The 21849-nt window shown below is 45.9% G+C and overlaps 1 protein-coding gene across 2 annotated transcripts in view; it reads left to right on the forward strand.

Moving 5' to 3' along the window:
• The first annotated feature begins 784 nt into the window (after window positions 1-784).
• The window catches only part of LOC140210088 (prickle-like protein 1), a 121171-nt gene continuing 100106 nt past the window's right edge, over window positions 785-21849 (forward strand). The window contains exons 1-2 of one of the 2 annotated variants that reach the window (XM_072278894.1): window positions 785-1097; window positions 6311-6388. The gene's annotated coding sequence lies outside the window, so the exon portion shown is untranslated. The remainder of the gene's footprint in view (window positions 1098-6310; window positions 6389-21849) is intronic. The other variant, XM_072278893.1, reaches the window with a different exon arrangement.

A 21849-nucleotide genomic window follows, 5' to 3' on the forward strand; every position in this document is an offset into this window, starting at 1 on the left:
TATCCCGCGTGCCCGGCAGTGGTTCCCGCCTCTTTCACGCTATTTGCTGCATAATTAGCAGACATAGGCTCCACCCACTTGAACCTCATTGGCTGGTGCAATTATGTATTTTGAAATAAACTTACTATTTATTAAAGAGAAATTTTTCAACATGTCAACGTATCCATTGAAAATAGTTTAACACATGCTGAGATAACTACGCAAAATATTTGCTACTTGACCGCTGAGTTCCTCCGGCAGATTGTGTTCCAGATTCCTGAATCTGCAGTGTCCTGTGTCTACAAAATATAAGTTGCTTCTTTCTATAGATGCGGCATGAAATGGGGGTGGGGGGTGTTTTCTGGTTGAATCCCAATTTCACATCTCTGAGGTTTCCAGTTTACCGAAACTGGTCCGTTTGGAAATTATTGGTAACAGCCCAGCCCGAACACATCATGACGTTAGAGTAATGCTGTAGATAAAATTCATGCCTATAGGAGGCATCCCTATTTAAAACAACAGCCTGCTATTTCAGAGTTACATACGCAAACATGTTGGAGGAACTCAGGAGGTCAGGCAGCATCTCTGGAGAGGAATAAAAAGTCGACGTTTCGGTCCAGGGCCCTTCGTCAGGGTCTGGGTCTCCATTTTAAAACTGAACCATTTGCAACTACTGTTATTAGTGTATTTTCGTCCAGTTTAAGGCATGGCCTTTGAGGAGTTAACATTCCCCGCAGCCGGAGCTCCTCCTCTTTTAGTAACAGCCTGTGCCTCCCAGAAGGTATGCTCGGTCGGTATTGGCCAGGCTGCCGGAGAGATAGAGGGGCATTGCACGCAGATCGCTCCTCGCTGCGCAAGGAGCCGCGATCTCCCAGTCCAGCCGCTCGCTGAGAAAGGAAGAGGGCGGAGGGGGGGAAATGCAGCCAAGCTAGAAGAAGGGGGGCAGAAGTTGCTCACGAACAGGAAGAACAAAATAAAACAGCCGCCGAATCTGGACGAACTGACAGACCCAGAAAAGGCGCTTGGAGGGGAAAGTAAATTTGAACAAAGAAAGTAGACGAGAGGGGGGAAAATTGAGAGATTTAGCTTGTGGAAGAAGTTCATGAAAAACATTCCGGGTAAGTCCAACATCTTATGAATTGTAAAGTACTTGAGGTTTGTTTTCCATCCTGTGGATTATGATAACTTTGTTTCTAAGCCTTTGTGGGTTTAAAACTTCACAGCCTGGCCGTTTAATTTGGTAAAGGTTTCTGTCTGAGCTCTAGCGGGGTTGATCAAATGGATTTGATTCCCTTCGTTTGTAATCACTATTCCTTTGATCTTTTTGTTAAATTGCTTCAGTTGTGGCTATTTCTGAAACTGCTCCATGGTAACCGTGCCCAGAAACAGATTTGTTTTCAGGTGTTGGGTCGAGAGGACAGGTCTTGGAAGGTTGTCCATGCAGTTTGGAACTGACAAGTTGTCCGTCTGAAGGTGTTGCGTGCAGTGCGACCCGAGCTGAGCACAACCTCAGGGTGAAGGCGCAGGTGAGCTCTCTGCTCGCCCCTCGGAGGGAGGTCTAGAGCTTTACCCTCTCCCAGGCGGTGGGGTGCAGACACCCTCTCCTGAGGAGAAATGGGACAATTGGGACGTCCGGTGCACCACCAGCGGCCGTACCCTCCCCGCCCAGCCCGGAGTGGCTCCGCCGGAGCCATGGCACTGGGGTCACTTCCCTTCTCGACTCGGGAATGGTACTTGCTCATCCTTCGCGTTCAGACAACTATAAAACAGTGACTTGAAACTCGCGGGGGGGGGGATGAGGAACAAATGTTCTAATAACATCTGCTATGTGGAGGCATGTTGGGCTGGTGATACTATGATACATGTGGTGGGCTTCCTGCAAACTAGTTCAGACCTCAACTCAACTGTTGATCCAAATATTTAGACTTCAAGATCTTTGCAGAAGATTAAGACGGGGTAAGAGTTCTGGTATCCTACCTTCGCTGTGAATAGTTCATCACTATGCCCAGTCCCGCTACCTTTATATAAATACGGATTAAGGCATAATTCCGTTGCACCACATTTCTGACTTTAAGAAAACGGGAGTAAATTCAGAAATCAGTGGTGCAAAGGGACTTGGGAAGCCCTTGTGCACGTTTCCACCCAGGACCTGCGCTCTCCTCACTGCTGCCATCTGGAAGGAGGTACTGGAGCCTCAGGACTCTCTCAGTCAGCTTCAAGAACAGTTATTACCCCTCAACCATCAGGCTCCTGAGCCAAAGGGGCAACTTTACTCAACTTTACTTACTCCATCATTGAAATGTTCCCACAACCAATGGACTCAATTTCAAGGACTCATCGTCTCATGTTCTGTTATTTATTATTATTATTTCTTTTTGCATTTGCACAGGTTGTTGTCTTTTGTACACTGGTTGTCTGCCCTGTTGGTGGAGTCTTTCATCGATTGTAGTATGTTTATTGTATTTACTGACTCTGCCTGCAAAACAAAATCTCAGGGTTGGATGGTATATGGTGACATGTATTTACTTTGATAATAAATTTACTTTGAACTTTAAAGGTTAACCTGCTGGTTGAGTTAGTGCTGAGGAAGACAAATGTAATATTAACATTCATTTCCAGAGGATGAGAATATAAAGGCAAGCATGCAGTGCTGAGGCTTTAAAGTCATTAGTCAGACTGTACTAGGAGCACTCTTGGGTTCCATATCTAAAAGGGGATGTGGTGGCATTGGAAAGGGTCCAGAGGTCTGGAGAGGGTTATGAGAATGATCCCAGGAAAGAAAGGGTTAACAGCATTTGATGGCTTTGAGCCTGAACTCACTGGAGTTCAGAAGGAGGAGGGAGGGTCTCATTGAAATCTATCGAATATTGCAAGGCCTAGATAGTGTGGACATGGAGAGGAAGTTTCCTACGGTGGGAGACTCTGGGACCAGAAGGTAGAGCCTCAGAATACAAGGGTGTCCCTTTAAACAGATGAGGAATTTCTCTAGCCAGAGGGTGGTGAATCTGTGGAATTCATTGCCACAGACAGCTGTGGCGGCCAAGTCCACAGTTGGGTATATTTAAAATAGAGGCTGATAGTTTGATTAGTCAGGCCATCAAAAGTTATGGTGAGAAGGCAGGTGAATGGGATTGGGAGGGATAATAAATCAGCCAAGATGGATTGGCAGGACAGATTTGAAGAGCCAAATGGCCTAATTCTGCTCCTATGTCCTATGGTGAATCGATAACCTCTGTTTACAAATGAGTGGAAAGTGCAGAACTTTGGAAGGGAGGGATAAGTGCTTTCTTGCCAAAGATGTGAATAGTTTAAGGCAAAAGGAAGCAGGAACCTTGGTTATATCTGAACTGCTGATCTCGGGTTGCAAATGGCACATTTATTGGGCCAAAACTAGGTAAATGTCACTAGTTTGGAAGGGAGGTTTGGTCAGCATGGATGAAATGGACTGAAGGGCCTGTTGTCATGCTGTGTTCCTCAACATTTTGAGGTTCCTCCTAATGTGAGTAGTTTTTCAGCCTTCACTCTGACCAGTGGAACTTTGACTGTCCTATGGCTTCAGGCTAGATATAAACCATGTCGTCATTACTGAAACAGCTACTCAGCTATCAGGCTCTGATTCCCATTCGGAGATAATTATTATCCTAAACTTTGAAATGGGAAGAAAAATCTTGAGCAAGGCACTGGAGGAACTTGGCAGTTCAGGCAGCGTCCGTGGAAATGAACAGACCGTCAATGTTTCAAGCCAAAACCGTTCTTCATGACTGGAAAAGAAGGGGGAGGGGAAGGGAAGGGTGGGGGGGGGGAAGGGGGATAGCTAGAAGATGATGGGTGGGAAAGGTAAAGGGCTGTCAAGGAAGGAGTCTGATAGTGGACTCTTCTCTCCTATTGGCATTCATGTTTAGTTGGGGATAACCTCTCCCATTGGTGCTGCCCACCAGTGTTGGATCAATAGAATTACAGTCTGGACTACCATGAACCATCAATTTGCACAACTTGTAGCTCAAGGTCTTGGACTAAATGTGTTTTCTTGCATGACCGTTCTTTTATTCTCTCTCCTTATTTTGAATGTGTGTGTTATGTTTTTGTATGTTGGCCCCAGAGGGACACTGTCTTGTTTGGCTGTATCCATGTATGATTTGAATGATATCTAAACTTGATTAGATTTGAGGAGAAAGGGAAGGAGGAGGGGCATGGGGGGGCGGAAGGTGATAGACAGGTGAGAAGAGGCTGGAATGGGGGGGGGGAGGGAGAGGAGTTTTTTTTTACCATACTGGAAGGACAAATCGTGACCCATGCCAACAGGTTGCAGCTACACAGATGGAATATAATGTATTGATCCTTCACCTTGAAGGTAGCTTCACTGTGGCACAAGAGCAGGCCATGAACCAACATGACTGAGTCTGACCAGCTGTCTCTGCTGTTGGTTGCAGAGAGATTTAGCCACTATAGATCTGAAATAATATCCAGTTCATTTCCAGTATTGTGAGCTTGCAGTGTCATCCTGATAACTCACAGTAAATTATGATTTTCTTCCCCAAAGCAGTTAATCTTATCAATTATTGTAGTTAACCCCCACCCCCTCTATTACCTCAATCACTGCACAGTAAACACTTTAAATTTTTTTTATAATGCAGTTTACATTGTAAGTGCTGATATTTAGGCAGATTTTATTCCCTATCTGTACTTAAACCTTTAACTTTATTTTAATGCCATTATTCTTTAAAATTGTGAATGTTGCTGTTTTTTAGTCAGTCATAGAAAAGTACAGCACAGAACCAGGCCCTTCAGCCCATCTATTCCATACTGAACCATTTAGACTGCCTAGTCCCATCAACTAAGACCATAGCCCTCCATACCCCTACCCCGTCCAAACTCTGCTTAAATGTAGAAACCAAGCACGTATGCACCACTTGTGCTGGCAGCTTGTCCCACACTCTCACCACCCTCTGAGTGAAGAAGTTACCTCTCATGTTCCCCTTAAACTTTTCTCCTTTCACCCTTAACGCATGGTCTCTAGTTCTAGTCTCGCCCAACCTCAGTGGAAAAAGCCTGTTTGCATTCACTCTATCTATACCCCTCACAATTTTGTATACCTCTACCAAATCTCCCCTCAATCTTTAACATTCCAAGGAATAAAGTCCTGACCTATTCAATCTTTCTTTATAACTCAGGTCCTCAAGTCCCAGGCAACATCCTTGTAAATTTTCTTTGTACTCTTTCAACTTTATTTCCATCTTTTCTGTAGGTAGGTGTTTCGTTGCAGGTCACACCCTGATGACCAACACACCACAGTAAATTCCTAATATGTGTAAATGTAGCTGGTCAATAAAGTTGATCCTCAACACGTGTGGCTGAAGTTTGCAATAAGCAATCCTGTACAGGGGCTGGATCTCTTACACCTTTGTGTGCAGCGCTTGGTGACTCTGGCCATACTACTACCTCACAACTCAGACGCGCATCCGTTCCTGACCTTGGCTGGAATTTTCATGTTCTCCCTGTGAAGTGGAAGCGTGTCACCCTCCCTCGCACTGCCCCAAGCATTCCGGTTTTCATTCCTGAAAATTACACTCAGCTTAGATGAGTAGAAGAAGCATGGGGGGTGGTGCTGATGCAGTTAGACAATAGGTGCGTGAGTAGGCCATTCAGCCCTTTGAGCCAGCACCACCATTCACTGTGATCATGGCTGATCATCCACAATCAGTACCCTTTTCCTGCCTTCTCCCCATATCCCTTGACTCCGCTATCTTTAAGAGCTCTATCTAACTCTTTTTTTGAAAGAATCTGGAGAATTGGCCTCCACTGCCTTCTGGGGCAGAGCATTCCACAGAACCACAACCCTCTGTGTGGAAAAAGTTTTTCCTCAACTCCGTTCTAAATTGTCTACCCCTTATTCTTAAACTGTGGCCTCTGGTTCTGGACTCCCCCAACATCAGGGACATGTTTCCTGCCTCTAGTGTGTCCAATCCCTTAATAATCTTGTATGTTTCAATCAGATCCCCTCTCATCCTTCTAAATTCCAGTGTATACAACCCGAGTCGCTCCACTCTTTCAACGTATGACAGTCCCGCCATCCTGGGCATTAACTTCGTGAACCTTGGAAGTAAATTCAGGACTGTGCAAAAGTATTAGGCACACATAACAAAAATCTGTAATCAAACTCAAGGTTAACATCACCGGCATACGTCGTGAAATTTGTTGATTTTGCAGCAGCGATACAATGCAGTACATTACGGAGGGAAAAAAGTGAATTATGTATTTAAATAAGTAGTGCAAAAATATAAATTCAAAAAAAAGTAGTGAGGTAGTGTTCATGGGTTCAATGTCCATTCAGAAATCGGATGGCAGAGGGGAAGAAGCTGTTCCTGAATCGTTGTGTGTGTCATCAGGCTCCTGTACCTCCTCCCTGATGGTAAGTGAAGATGCTTCTAAAAATAATGAATTGATATTTAGAAACTTTTCCAAAAAAAATTACTATAAAAAGCAATAAGCAGTAAAAAAAAAAACACACTAAGTCAAATCAATATTTGGTGTGACCAGCCTTTGCCTTTAAAACTGAATCAATTCTCTTGGGTACACTGTCATGCAGTTTTATAAGAAAATTGGCTGGTAGTTTGTTCCAAGAATCTAGGAGAACTTGCCAATTCTTCAGCAGATTTTTGGCTGTTTTGTTTGCTTCTGTCTCTCTAACTAATCCCAGACAGTCTCGATGATATTGAGATCGGGCACTATAGAGGCCATGCCATCTAAAACCATATTTAAAAAATGTCGTGCCTAAGTCTTTTGCAGAGTGCTGTAGATCATAGGGAAGTAACTGGGGGAAATGAGACTCAACAATAGCTCTAACAGCGGGCATACACTTGAAGGGCCAAATGGCCCCTTCCATGTGATAAGAGGAAACCATGCCGAAGGAGTTTTGCTGTGGTAGTAAAGCGGTAACTATATTGTACAACAATTTCTCACATTTATGAAGCCAGGTCTGTCGTTTGCTGGGTGTGTTACCAGAAAGGACTGGGGGAAGAAGTGAGTTTCAAAGGAGGGGGGAGAGGAGAATCAGAATTGGGTTTATCATCATTGACATACTGTATAATGTGAAATCTGGTGTTTTTCAGCAGCACTACAGTGCAATACATAAAATATACCCTGTGTATCTGCATCACCATTTTCATTTGGAGGGGGCTACTGCACCTGATTGGAATAATCTGCAGTGATTTGTAAACTCAGCCAGCCCGATCATGGGCTCGAACCTCCCCAGCATAGAGGACATCTTTAAATGGTGAAGCCCCAAAAAGGCAGCGTCCATCATTACGGACCCCCATCACCCGGGTCATGCCCTCTTCTCATTGCTACCATCAGGGAGGAGGTACCAGAGCCTGAAGGCACACGCTCAACGATTCAGGAACGGCTTCTCTCCCTCTGCCATCCGATTTATGAATGAATGTTGAACCAGTCAACACTACCTCACTACTCTATTTTCACCAATTTAATTTAACTTTATAAATGTATACTTTAATTTACAGTTTTTAATGCCATGTATTACAATGTACCATTGCTGCATAACTCTGCTCCTGTATCTTAATGCCTTATTAGTCAGGGTATGAAGGGATGCGGGGAGAAGGCAGAACATTGAGACTGAGAGGGAAGTGGATTAGCCATGATGAAATGGCAGCACAGATTTGATGGGCCAAGTGGCCTAATTCTTCTCCTGTGCCTTATAACAACAAATTTCACGACCTATGCCAGTGATGTTAAACTTGGCTCTGCCTCTCCTCTGTTACTGTGATATCATACTGGTGGAACATTGTATCATTTTTTTAATGCATGCATTTCTAAATGACAATAAACGAGGACTGAGTGTCCTCATAATCTAATCTAATCTCCTTGACGGCAGTAACAAGAAAAGGGCGTGGGTTCCCATCTTTTGGGTGAACAAAACACAAGGCCACACGTATCCTGGGACTAGATACTCGGGCGTAATGCAGGAGTTTCAGTCTGGATCTGACTTGCATGAGCACTGATCGGGGATGTGGCTGCTCTCAATGGAATGCAAAGTGCAGACACAGATGCCCCTCTGAGAGGAAGCGGCATTGCAGATGGATTTTGCGTACTGCTGTACTGTTGATGTTGCTGGCTGGTGGCGTAGCGGCATCAGCGCCGGACTTCAGAGCGAAGGCTCCCGAGTTCGAATCCAGCCGGCTCCCTTGCACGCTTTTCATCCGTGCTGGGTTGAGCGTCCAGCTAGCAACTCGGCCTCGTAAAAATAAGAAAGCTTGCTTAAAAAAAACGCCGTCATGACTGCATCCCGATGATTCCACTTGGAGTTAAGGGTTTTCTTCTTCTCTTCTTCTACTGTTCATATAAGGAGGAAGATTCGGAGCAAAGTGCTGCCTAGCCTTCTAATATTTCAACATTTCAGGAAGAGCATCTTCCCTTCTGCCATCAGATTGAACATTGGACCCTTGAACGCTACCTCACTTTTTTTGCACTACTTAATTTAACTTTTTAAATATATATACTTAAAAATGGAATTAATGTATTCCATTGTCTTGCTGCAGCAAATATTACAAATTTCACCACATGTGCTGGTGATATTAAATCTGATTCTGATTTCAGACCGAGAATCTTCAAGACAAAGTGCCTTGGTGAAGGGTCTCGGCCAGAAATGTTGACTCTTTAGTCCTCTCCATAGATGCTGCCTGACCTGCTGAATTCCTCCAGCATTTTATGTGTGTGTATTGCTCTGGACTTGCTGCGTCAGAAGAATCTCTTGTTTAAAATAAATCTGGATTATTTTAGGGAGTACTGCTGTCCTGCCCACTATATACCTGCTGTAGTTCAGCTTTTCTGTATTACATTCTACTACTGCTGCAAAAACAACAAATTTCACGACTTGTGCTATGATATTAAGCCTGATTCTGATCCCTTGCTGGCTGTAAAATTGCACTTGGCTTTGATGCAGTTTCTATTGTTACTCATCCCATATATTTCTACACATTTTATTCCATATTTGTACTTTAGTCTCTAACTTTAGTTTTGTATAATTTTTTTTATTCTGTATAATTGCTGAATTTTTTTTTTGTTGCATGTCGTGCCCTGACCAACAGAGCTCAGTAAATTCCCAACACATGTCAATGTACTCTATAAGATGAAAAAAAAAGTTGATCCTTGATTACTTTAAAAATGTGACAATTAGAATCAGCAATTGGTTATCAGGCTGCTCAATAACCACTGGAAAATGTTTTGTCTACTTAACATAATTTATGGATATAGACTTCTTAAAATCAAAGGCAACTTTCACACACCTGGCTGGTGAAAGGTGATTCCATATTTCCTGCATTGGGTGGTTCACTGTACGTCACTAAAGTCCCTCCAGTCTGTCTTGCACTTTATGCTCTGGTGCTTCGGCTAAGCGAGAGATTCCTGTGCACGAGATTCTGCAGATGCACAAAATGCTGGAGAAACTCGACAGGTCAGGCTGCATCAGTGGAGAGGAATAGTTGCATTTCGGGCTGAGGCCCTTCAGGGCTGTTTTGTTACACGAACACTTTGCTGTTGGCACTGATTTCTAGAGAGTCCCGGGTTACTCCAGCTCAGTTCACTTTGGTGTTTCTGTCTCTGTTTCCTGTCGATCAGCAGTCCAGAAGTCAAAGTGCAATGACAGAAAGCTGGAGGCCTGCCCTGTGGGTCGAGTATTGTCTGTATAGGCGGGTGCGAGTTGGAGAAGGGGCTTGCTTTGATGCTGTTGTGTTGTTCTGCTGAGAATCGTGGGCATCAGAATGTGTGGCGATACTTGTGGGCTGTGCCTAGCACATCTCTTAGGGCAGAGGTTCCCAACCTGGGGCCTACAGACCCCTTGCTTAACAGTATTGGTCCATGGCATTTAAAAAGAAACCACACAAATGGCATATTTCACTTTGTTTCAGTGTGGTAAATCTGAATCTGTCAGTGGTCTCTTCTCTCTTGGGCTCAAGTAAATCCAACACACAATGCTGGTGGAGCTCGGTGGGTCGGACAGTATCTATGGAGAGTCAACATGTTGGGTCAAGAAACACTCTTCGCTTGGACTGGGAAGGGAAAGAGTGGATAGCTGGTGGAGCATTTCCTGATGGTTAATAGATGTTTCAGGTGAGGTAGGGGTCAGGAAGAGAGGGTAGTATTGTCGTTTGCACAGTGAAATGAAACAACTTAATAAGAGAAACATTATAGGCATATAACATCAAATAAGTGCCATTCGCAAGAAAAACATAAATTATACACAAATTTTTATGAGAAAGAACCCAAGTTTACTCCTATCAGGTTACTTTGACTTTTCTGCTTGAAGGAGAACAGTCACCCTAGAACAGCGGTCCCCAACCACCAGGCCACAGACCGGTACCGGGCCACAAGGAAATGATATGAGTCAGCTGCACCTTTCCTCATTCCCTGTCATGCACTGTTGAATTTGAACATAGGGTTGCCAACTGTCCTGTATTTACCGGGACATCCCATATATTTTGCAAATTGGTTTGTCCTGTATTTCCCCCGCTAAGGTAGAGTATTCCTATGAAACCTATCGTGCCGAAATGGTGTGAAGCGAAGAAGCAATTACCATTTATTTATATAGGAAAAATTTTTGAGCGTTTCCAGACCCAAAAAATCACCTAACAAATCATACCAAATAACACATAAAACTGAGAATAAATATCATTCCTGCTTTTACTATATGTTAGTGTTATGATAAATACACAGCCTACATAAAGTAGAAATAATGTATGTACAGTGTAGTCGAGAAGATTAAGCCAAAACCAATTTGTGGGAAAAAAAAATGGCACGTACGCGCATGCGCACGTCACGCAAGCACACGTCACGCATGTGCACACAGGTGCCCGCGCAAAGCTTCATGGTCATGGTAGTCTTTCCTGGGGTAAAGTGTCCCGGGATTTGACTGCTACTTTTGTCCCTTATTTGAGAGTGAGAAAGTTGGCAACCCTAACTGTAAAAGACTGAAGTGAGTTTAACCCTACTTGAACAACCCCGCCCCCCAACCCGGTCCGTTGGTCCGCAAGAATATTGTCAATATTAAACCGGTCCGCAGTGCAAAAAAGGTTGGGGACCCCTGCACTAGAACGTAGAACAGTACAGCACAGTACAGGCCCTTCAGCCCACAATGTTGTGCCGACCCTTAAACCCTGCCTCTCATATAACCCCCCCACCTTAAATTCCTCCATGTACCTCTCTAGTAGTCTCTTAAATTTCACTAGTGTATCTGCCTCCATCACTGACTCTCCAGTACATCCTCATAACTGAACCATCTTGGTGAATCTGCGCTGGTCGGGGTTGAACTTTAACTGTTTCTCCTTGAAACGGGTGTCTGTGGGTGTTGAGTGATGTGGGTGTAAACATGTCTCATATTGCTCACCACATCAGAACCTCAGCAACCCGTGGTGTGGTTAAGACCCGTAGAACAATACTGCACAGGAGCAGGCTCTTCAGCATGTGATGTTGTGCTGAACTAATTAAACAACAAGACCTAACGCCTCTCTCTGCACATGGTCTCTGTCCCTCCATTATCTGCACATTCAGTGCCTGTCTAGGAGCCTGTTGTACACCCTGAACACCAGGCCTCAAGTACCGGCTTCTTTGATGACTGGTGCCCTAAACTCCAGGTCTTGAATGCTGGACTCTCCAACGGCCAGTACCCTGAACATTAGACCTTAAACACCAGTCTCTCCATTGACTGGTACACTAAACACTAGGAATTTCTGATGACCAGTACCCTGAATACCAGGCCTCAACACTGGGCTCTCTGAGGACTGGGACCCGAACCCATGGTTCTTGGGCAGAAAGACGAGGAGGGGTTGTATGCCTCGAGTCCACCCTGGTGTAGCAATGACAATATGGAGCATCTGCGTTCTCCTCACAAAGGCTGAAGGTTCAGTGATGACTGCAGCACAGTAAAGAGAGGGCTCAAGTTTCTGTGCTGTAAGTTTCTATGGCAACCCCAACTACTCACCCTCTGTTATTGATCTATTTACCAATATTCTGTATTGGAATTGATCCGCGCAAATGGTACAAAAGACAAGTGTACGAGGAAAGCTGAACGCCTGGAAGAAATCCATGCCATCGCCTCCACGTGCTCCAGTTTCCTCCCACGTTCCAAAAAGGCATACGGATTAGGGTTAGTGAGTTGTAGCCATGCTGTGTTGGCACTGGAAATGTGGCAACATTTGCAGGCTGCCTCCAAGTACATCCTCTGTGTTGGTTGTTGATGCAAAAGTGATGCACTTCACTATATGTTTCGACGTACGTAGTCAGTGAGGGCACGTGGCCAAGTGGTTAAGGCATTGGACTAGCGACCTGAAGGTTGTGAGTTCAAGCCCCAGCCGTGGGAACGTGTTGTGTCCTTGAGCAAGGCACTTAATCACACATTGCTCTGCGACGACACTGGTGCCAAGCTGTATGGGTCCTAATGTCCTTCCCTTGGACAACATCGGTCTCATGGAGAGGGGAGACTTGCAGCATAGGCAACTGCCGGTCTTCCATACAACCTTGCCCAGGCCTGCGCCCTGGAGGGTGAAGACTTTCCAGGCGCAGGTCCACGGTCTCGCAAGACTAACGGATGCCTTGCATAGTCATAGAAAAGAACAGCACAAAAACAGGCCCTTCAGCCCATCTAGGTTGTACCGAGCCATTTAAACTGCCTACTCCTATCCCTACCATCCGTGTAGCGATCCAAACTTCTGAGCGTTGAAATGGAGCTTGCACGCATCACTTGCACTGGCAGCTCATCCCGCGACGCTCTGAATGAAGAAACAAAGCTGATCTTTCTTTCTTTCCGAGGTCTTTCACTGTACCTCAGTACATGTGACAATACTAAACTAATTTACTAATTCGTAGTGTAATGCCTTCTGCCTGAAGCTACAACTATGTTCAACCAGCTGCTGCTGAGATTGATGTGAGGGACCAGATTATGGGTCCGACTCACAGCAAGGAAGTATCCCGTTTTATAAAGATCAATCCAACCAAAGTAAAATTCGCTCCCCAACAGACCTCCCCACAGTGTGATACACTTGAACTCTCGCTTTTGTGTATGTTTCACAGTGTGACATTGTTGGTTTGAGGTTCCAACGGAGATTTAGAAAGTAACGGATAAAATTAGTCACACATTTCCAATATGAAAGCCAAAGGTAACATTATGCTTCCTGTCAGTTCCCTGTCTACTTTTATGCTGTCTATTTTTTTTATTACTTCGAACTGACTTGAATCGGAATCAAAAGCCATGTGCTTTACTTATTATTTCTCAAGGTATTCGTTAAGAAACAATACGAGGCATCAAATACCAGATTTAACGACAGAAAATCCACATGCAACAGTAAATGGATTTTATTAGTATCCTGAATATTGAGGTGAGATTACATTCCAGTGAGTCTCTGTCTCTTTCTGAGAATCTGACACTTGTAATAGTGTGATCACTTGAGGTGAGTGTGATATTCTCCCAAGGCAGGGATACCCAACCTTTGTTTATGCCATGGATTCCAACCATTAACCAGAGGGTCCAATGACCTCTGGTTGACAACCCCTGTCCTAAGGGGTTGTCTGTTGGTGGGTCCTAAGGCAGTAGTAGGGTCCACATAATGTGGGATTTTAGAGTGGAGAACGCCTGTGCGTGATTTTTTTTTAACATGGGGAGACTGGTGCATGGGCAGCCTCCACGTGGTCCGTGACGATCGGGGTCAGGGTCCAGTGGCGTGGAATGAAAGGCAACTGGGGACCCTTTACTGCTGCAGCCTTCCTCCTTCGCTGCCGTTGTGGTGTGTCATTACCTTCCGCCGGCTCCCCTGTTGAGATCTTGGTGGGATCGCTCTTTGTGGTGACGCTCCTCAGAGAAGGTTCGACCCTGCTGGAACACCACTGGCTGTCTGATGCCGTGGGTGGTTGCCGAGCTCGGCAATTAGCTTGTAGACGTTCCATCAGCAGTTGAGGTGACACCCTCTGTGTGTGGTTGTTGGTGTTTCTCTCTGGGAGTGCTTGCATTCAGAGAGAAACGCCAAAAAACTGCGCAATGAGGCTGTCTCATCGACTGGTGGTGAAACATCTGCAAGGTAATTGCTAATCTCAGCGAACACCTCAACCCGAGCTACCAATATTCACCACCATCCAAAGCCACTGGCTGCCTTAAACCATTATCACTGTATTATTTTTTTTTTAAGAACTTGTCTGTGCAAACTTGCTGGTTGGTTTCTTGACCTCGAACTGAATGGCATGTTAGACTATTTCAGAAGGTATTTAACACCTCCATAAACTGGGTTTTGTCAAGCCAGGGTCAGCCTGTAACTATGAACATTTGGCGTTTCAAGCAAGCAAGCAAGCATGCGTGCATGCACAGAATTCTGGAGGATTTCAGCAAGTCAGGCAGTATCTATGGAAGGGAATAAGCTGTTGGTTTTTCTGGCCGAGACTGCTCTTCAGATCTTGATCACAGACATCCCACCTCTCCTGGAAGTTCCGGCAGTCTCCCGCATATTAATAGAAACATAGAAACATAGAAAATAGGTGCAGGAGTAGGCCATTCAGCCCTTCAAGCCTGCACCACCATTTATTATGATCATGGCTGATCATCCAACTCAGAACCCTGAACCAGCCTTCCCTCCATACCCCCTGATCCCCGTAGCCACAAGGGCCATATCTAACTCCCTCTTAAATATAGCCAGTGAACTGGCCTCAACTGTTTCCTGTGGCAGAGAATTCCACAGTTTCACCACTCTCTGGGTGAAGAAGTTTTTCCTAATCTCGATCCTAAAAGGCTTCCCCTTTATCCTCAAACTGTGACCACTCGTTCTGGACTTCCCCAACATCGGGAACAATCTTCCTGCATCTAGCCTGTCCAATCCCTTTAGGATTTTATACGTTTCAATCAGATTCCCCCTCAATCTTCTAAATTCCAACGAGTACAAACCTAGTTCATCCAGTCTTTCTTCATATGAAAGTCCTGCCATCCCAGGAATCAATCTGGTGAACCTTCTTTGTACTCCCTCTATGGCAAGGATGTCTTTCCTCAGATTAGGGGACCAAAACTGCACACAATACTCCAGGTGTGGTCTCACCAAGGCCTTGTACAATTGCAGTAGTACCTCCCTGTTCCTGTGCTCGAATCCTCTCGCTATAAATGCCAACGTACCATTCGTCTTTTTCACCGCCTGCTGTACCTGCATGCCCACTTTCAATGACTGGTGTATAATGACACCCAGGTCTCGTTGCACCTCCCCTTTTCCTAATCGGCCACCATTCAGACAATAATCTGTTTTCCTATTTTTGCCACCAAAGTGGATAACTTCACATTTATCCACATTAAATTGCATCTGCCATGAATTTGCCCACTCACCCAACCTATCCAAGTCACCCTGAATCCTCTTAGCATCCTCCTCACAGCTAACACTGCCGTCCAGCTTCGTGTCATCCGCAAACTTGGAGATGCTGCATTTAATTCCCTCATCCAAGTCATTAATATATATTGTAAACAACTGGGGTCCCAGCACTGAGCCTTGCGGTACCCCACTAGTCACTGCCTGCCATTCTGAAAAGGTCCCGTTTATTCCCACTCTTTGCTTCCTGTCTGCCAACCAATTCTCCATCCACATCAATACCTTACCCCCAATACCGTGTGCTTTAAGTTTGCACACTAATCTCCTGTGTGGGACCTTGTCAAAAGCCTTTTGAAAATCCAAATATATTACATCCAGTGGTTCCCTGATTCCCACAAGTTAAATAGAATATCCTGGAAATCAATTTTTTTGAGGGAGAGGGATATATATATATTCCCAAAACACGAAAATATGAAATGTATGTCACCCCAGACTACCCTAAAGTGTACCTCTGCTTAATAGGGGTCAAAATAATGACAGTGTTGCTCGCTGCACTGTTTGCAACAGTGACTTTTCTATTGCCCATGGTGGGTTAAGACTGTAAAAGACATGTTGAGGTGAGTTTAACAGGTGTCATTCGTTCATTAGCATAGCTAACATTATTTAAACTAGCTGGCTGGCTGCTAAGGAGCTACTCTATTGCAGTATCCCACCTCTCCCGGAAGTTCTGGGAGTCTCCCGCAAATTGATGGTGCTGCCTCCCTGAAATGAGTTTTTGCAGGGTGGGATGTCTGTGATCAGGACCCTGCTGAGTCCTTGCAGCATTTTACGTGTGTTGCTCAGGGTTTCCAAAATGTCTATAATTTGGAACTTGAATTCCCTAACTGCCATGGTGGGACTTGAACAGGCCTCAAGATAGTGAAGCTAGTACAGTACCACCTCCACTGTGCCCTGTGGAGCCCAGACTTGCTGAGGGTCACCATAAAACACTGGTCTGGGTAAGCAAAGCCCGTCTGAATGCCAGCTCTGGTTTCTCAACATCGGTGAGTGCACACAAGCTGAAACAGTGCTGTTGCTGCTCTGACTATTAACGCCTTCATTCAGTGCCGTTCCCTGCTCTGAAATGTAAACATCCAGGGAATTCTCACCCACCTGTCAGCTGGGACAGGAATCAAGCTAGGGTCAAGATTGTTGTCATCTGCACAAGTCCCTGAGTGTACAGACACGATGAAAAACTTGCAGCAGTATCACAGGCACAGCGCGTCAGATGCTCAACATTCACAGGAAAAAGATAAACTAGAACAAATTACACCCATTTTTTTTTACAAGAAAGGACTGAATTCGAACAAAAAAGCCTCTTGTAATGCAGAGTGCTTAAAGTGGTCACAGTATTGTTAAACTGTAGTGATGAAGGGTTTTGCCAGTTGGTTCAAGAGGCAAATGGTAGGAGGTAACTAATATTAATATACAAAATGCAGAGGTTAATATCCCATTCCGAAGGAAACTCCGCGAAAGTCCATTGTAGTTAAAAATGGTCAGTGTTGCCATACTGAGGTAGTGATAAGGGTTGTATTGGTTGGTCCAAGAACCAAATGGTTGAAACTGTTCTTGAACCTGGTGGTGTGGGACTTCAGGCATACCGTCTGCCCACTATGAGAAGATGGCATGGTCCGGAAGATGGGGCTCTTCGGATGCTGCCTCTTAGAAGCACCTCCGTAAGTATCTACAGTTCCTCTTGCCTGAGAGTCCAGGATCTAGCCCTAGAAGCCAGGAAGTGGCCTGTAATGGGTTGGAGATCTAGAAGATGGCACGGTGGGGAATCTCTGGTACCGATGTTGCCGCCTTAAAGTAGACCTCTTGTTGGAATACCGATCCTTTCACATTCCTTGTTCCGTTGCTCTGTCATTCTGCATCTCAGTTCCCCTTCAGTGCATCAGAATCGATTGCCCTGCTGATTGTTCAATCTGTAACACCTTTAGTACCTCGGTAGGGAGGTGGTGCAGCAGTTGGCTCTGCTGCCGAGCTGCTCCAGCGACACTGAGCTTTCAGTGCTGTCTGTGTGGAGTTTGCAGGGTTTTTTTTCCCCGTGACCACGTGCATTTCCTGAGTGATCTGGTTTCCTCCCAAATTCCCAAGATGTGCTGGTAGTTGCCCCTCTTTAGGCAAATGACAAGTAATCAAGGGGGTGTAGAGGAGCATGTTTGAGGATGGATGGCGCGCAGGGCTGCAGGGAAGGGGGCATTGAGAATGATGGGATTGATCTGCTGAGAGCTGTTGTGCGCCTAATGGGTAGAATGGCCGCCTCCTGTGTTGTAACAAGTCAAAGATGTTTGGAGATACGAAACTGATTCTGGTATCTAAAGCAATAAATGATCTGCTGGAAGAACCTAGTGGGTTGAGTAGTGTCTGTGGCATTGGGGTGGGGGCAGAAATTGGCTTTCTTTTCCCCACCCTGAGGGCAGTGTGCACTGGGGATGATATTTTGTCCATGCAGGAAGGCTCTGACAAGGAAGGCCCACTCTCTCCACCAGCCAAGCAAGGTTTCTTTGTCCTCAAGGTTTCCAGTCCTCATTGAGAGATCAGAAGAGGAAAGGGTGAGCAATTTCAAGTTCCTAGGTTTCAACATCTCTGAGGATCTAACCTGGGCCCAATATATCGATGCAGTTACAAAGCAGGCACGACAGTGGCTATATTTCTTTAAGAGTTTGATGAGATTTAGTATGTCACCAAAGACGCTGGCAAATTTCTACGGATGTACCAGGGAGAACATTCTCACTGGCTGCACCACCATCTGGTCTGGGTGGATCAAAATAAGCTGTAGAAAATTGTGAACTCGGCTCCATCACGGGCACTAGCCTCCGTAGTATCCAGGACATCCTCCAAAAAGATGGTGTCCGTCATTAAGGACCCCCACCACCCTGGGCATGCCCTGTTCTCATTGCTACCATCAGGAAGGAGGTACAGGAGCCTGAAGACACAAACTCAGCGATTCAGGAACAGCTTCTTCCCCTCTGCCATCTGATCTCTGAATGGGCATTGAATTCACAGAACACTACCTCACTACATTTGTTTTTGCACTGCTTATTTAATTTAACTATTTAATATATATTCTTGCTGTAATTCGGTTTTAATTATGTATTGAAATATACTGCTGCCGTATAACAAATTTTACGACATATGCCAGTGATATTAAAGCTGATTTTGATTCTCATCGAGGATGGCATTTATCCCCATGGTACCCAGCAGTTTTAAAACACCTCTGGCACTGGGCGATGCCATGTGTTCCTTTTCTATAGCTACCCGGGCACGGTCATGCCCCCTCCACCCCCCTGGAAAGTCAGCCTAGCTGCCCATCTCCAGGCCCAAAGGTAACTACCTTTGCAGACGTCCCACCCTGCAAAAACTCATTTCAGGGAGGTAGCACCATCAACTTGTGGGAGACTCCCGGAACTCCCAGGAGAGATGGGATGTCTGCAATAGAGTAGCTCCTTAGCAGCTAACCAGCTAGTTTAAATAACGTTAGCTATGCTAATGAACGAATGACACTTGTTAAACTCACCTCAACGTGTCTTTTACATTTTAACCCACCATGGGCAATAGAAAAGTCACTGTTGCAAACAGTGCAGTGAGCAACACTGTCATTATTTTTGACCCCTATTAGGCAGGGGTACACTTTAGTGTAGTCTGGGGTGACATACGTTTTATTTTTTTGGAACACTCTGCAACGGCGCGCTCTCTCTCGCTCTCTCTCCCTCGCTTGCCTTCGCTCTTGTTTTCTCTCGCTCTCTCGCGCGCACGCTCTCTCTCGTGGTCGCTCTCGCGCTCTCTCTTGCTTTCGCTCGCTCTCAAAAAAATTGATTTCCGTGATATTGTATATAATTTGCGGGCATCAAGGAGCCACTATTAATATGCGGGAGACTCCCGGAAGTTCCGGGAGAGGTGGGATGTCTGCCTTTGTCAATCCCAAGAGCAGGTTAACAAGGATCTGTGCTGGATGACCAAAGATGAGGAGAGTGGGGCTAGACTGCAGCTGGAAGGTTTTTGTCCCAGCTGGCGTTGCTTTGCTTTGTAGCAGGGAAGGTGTTGTCCGTATTTCTTCCCGCCACTGAGCACTTCAAGGCTACAGATGCAGGAAGACAAAAGACTGTGTTTTTTTTTCCCTCCCTCTCCTCCCCGTTCCAGGAACTGATCATGGGATTTAACCTCGAGGGGAGGGAGGGAGTGGTAGATGCAGTGAGCTGGGAAATTGACATTGGGAGGGCCCACTCACCAGTGTGTTCCTCTCCTGCGTTACCATACACTACAAAGGCAGCACTCTGCCACAGTGAACTGGCTCAGTACATTTTGTCAGTCGGAGGTCCCAAAGCCACTGGCCCTTGACAAGTGAGTTGCCACCACTGGAGCGTGGAGTACCGGGGCCTGAGGGAGACTGAACGGTGCTGGTCAGATGAGGCAAGCAGCGTTCATTTGAGTGGAACTATTCCCACTGTTAAACCTGCAAATTACTTATCTGGAGATAGAGCACGGTAACAGGCCTCTCCGGTTCAACGAGCCCGAGCTGCCCGGTTACACCCACGTGACCGATTAACCCGTACATCTTTGGAATGGGGGAGGCAACCGGAGTACCCGGTGGAAACCCCACGGGGAGTGCGTACAAACTCCTCGTGGACGGCAGCAGGTCACTGGCGCCGTGATAGCGCCACGTCAATCACTTCGACACCGTGGCGTCCCGACTAACTATCGGATTTGTTGTCATGTGCACGGGTATGCTGAGGCAGAGGTACAATGGAAAAGTTGCCTGCAGCAGCATCGCGGGTGCGACGATTCATGTAACGTACAACGTAAATTATAAATTTATGCAAGACGGTGAAGGGGGAAAAAAGCCTGCAAAATGAGACATTGGTGCAAGATTAGTGCTTTCTTGATACCTAGGTAAAACGGCCAACATAATCCAAGTTGTTCCTTTCCACGCCTTCTGGCACCTCGGGTGACAACCTTGCCGTTTTCTTTAGCATTTGTCTATTTCCTTCTCACAAGGCCGAGTTGCTAGCTCAGTGCTCGTCCCAGCTCAAGAGCATGCAAGGAGCTGGATTCAAACCCAGGACGACTCGCTTTGAGGTCTGGTGCAGATGCCAGTACGCCACTGGCTGGCTTAGCATGATCAAAAACCCCAGCATAATTCCTTTGGTGGTTGTCTGACGGTGACGGGAAACCTGTGTGGGAGAGTTTTTAAAGTGGAAAAGCATTAAACTGGGGCAGTTCCACTCTCTTAACCTCAGCAGTTTGGGTCCAGGGGTATGAACAAGCATCACAAACTGGGACCTTCCTTGGTTGCAGTGGATGACCATGACGTCTTCTGTGCTTTGTCATGCCCTTCGCTGTCCACAGAGTGTTGCAGTACCACCTTGCTGGCCGTTGGATCGCACTGTAGATCTCATCCATCCAGTCTACCCGAGCTGACTTCACATGCTGGGATGGGCATGTCCCTATCTCCAGGGCACGAGGCCGCCGCTGTTCCCTCATGGTTTGGCCCACTTGGCGAAGCAGTGCCCTAGGGTGCGGCTGCTGTCGCATGCAAACAGCCACTTGAGACTGCAGGTGACAGCTGAACGTCCCGTGGGGACCAAAGGTGGGCAAACTGCCCCAGGAATGGACACGACAAACCCCTTCACCAGAGGAGCTAACTCTCCCTGGACATTCCATATACCCCAATCCATATAATAATACCAGTTACTATCTTAAGATTGATTTCCTTGCAAGCACTTGTATGGAAAAAAGAGTTTATGAAAAACTGTACATAGACAAAGACTGACAAACACCCAATGTGCACAAGAAAACAAACATTGCAAAGTAACAACAAATAATACCAAGAACATGAATTACAAAGATTCCGTGGACGTGATTGTAGGTCGCAGAAGCTGCTCCGAGTTGAGGTGAGTAGAGTCATCCACACTGGTTCAGGAGCCTGATGGTTGAAGGGTAGTAACTACTCCTGAACCTGGTGGTGTGGGACCTAAGGCTTCTGCACCTCCAGGCCAGTAGTGATAGCGATGGGCTGGACTGTATTCACCATTGTCTGTAGCCTTTTCCGTTCCCGGCCACCGGGTGTGTCTATACCAGGCAATGATTCAACCAGTTAAGGTCCTCTCCACTATGCACCTATAGAAGTTTGTCAAAGTTTTACACAAAGGCGAATCTACGCAAACTTCTAAAACATTTGAGAGGTGTAGATAGTCCAAGCAGGCTCTTTCCCACTGAGTTTGGGCGAGACTAGAACTAGAGGTCATGGGTTAAAGGTGAAAGGGTAGATACTTAAGGGGAGGGTGGTGTGAGTGTGGAGCAAGCTGCCAAGGGAAGTGGTGGATGTGGGTTTGATTTCAACATTTTAAGAGAAAATTGGATTGGTGCCTGGATGGGAGGGCTATGGAGGACAGGTGCCGGTTTACGGAACGAGGCAGCGTGGACTAGATGGGCCGAAGGAACTCTTTCTGTGCTCTGACTATGAAACTAGAGGATATTTCGTATCTGGATG

This window comes from Mobula birostris, chromosome 14 (assembly GCF_030028105.1).
Source record: "Mobula birostris isolate sMobBir1 chromosome 14, sMobBir1.hap1, whole genome shotgun sequence".
Taxonomy (NCBI): Eukaryota; Metazoa; Chordata; class Chondrichthyes; order Myliobatiformes; family Myliobatidae; genus Mobula; species Mobula birostris.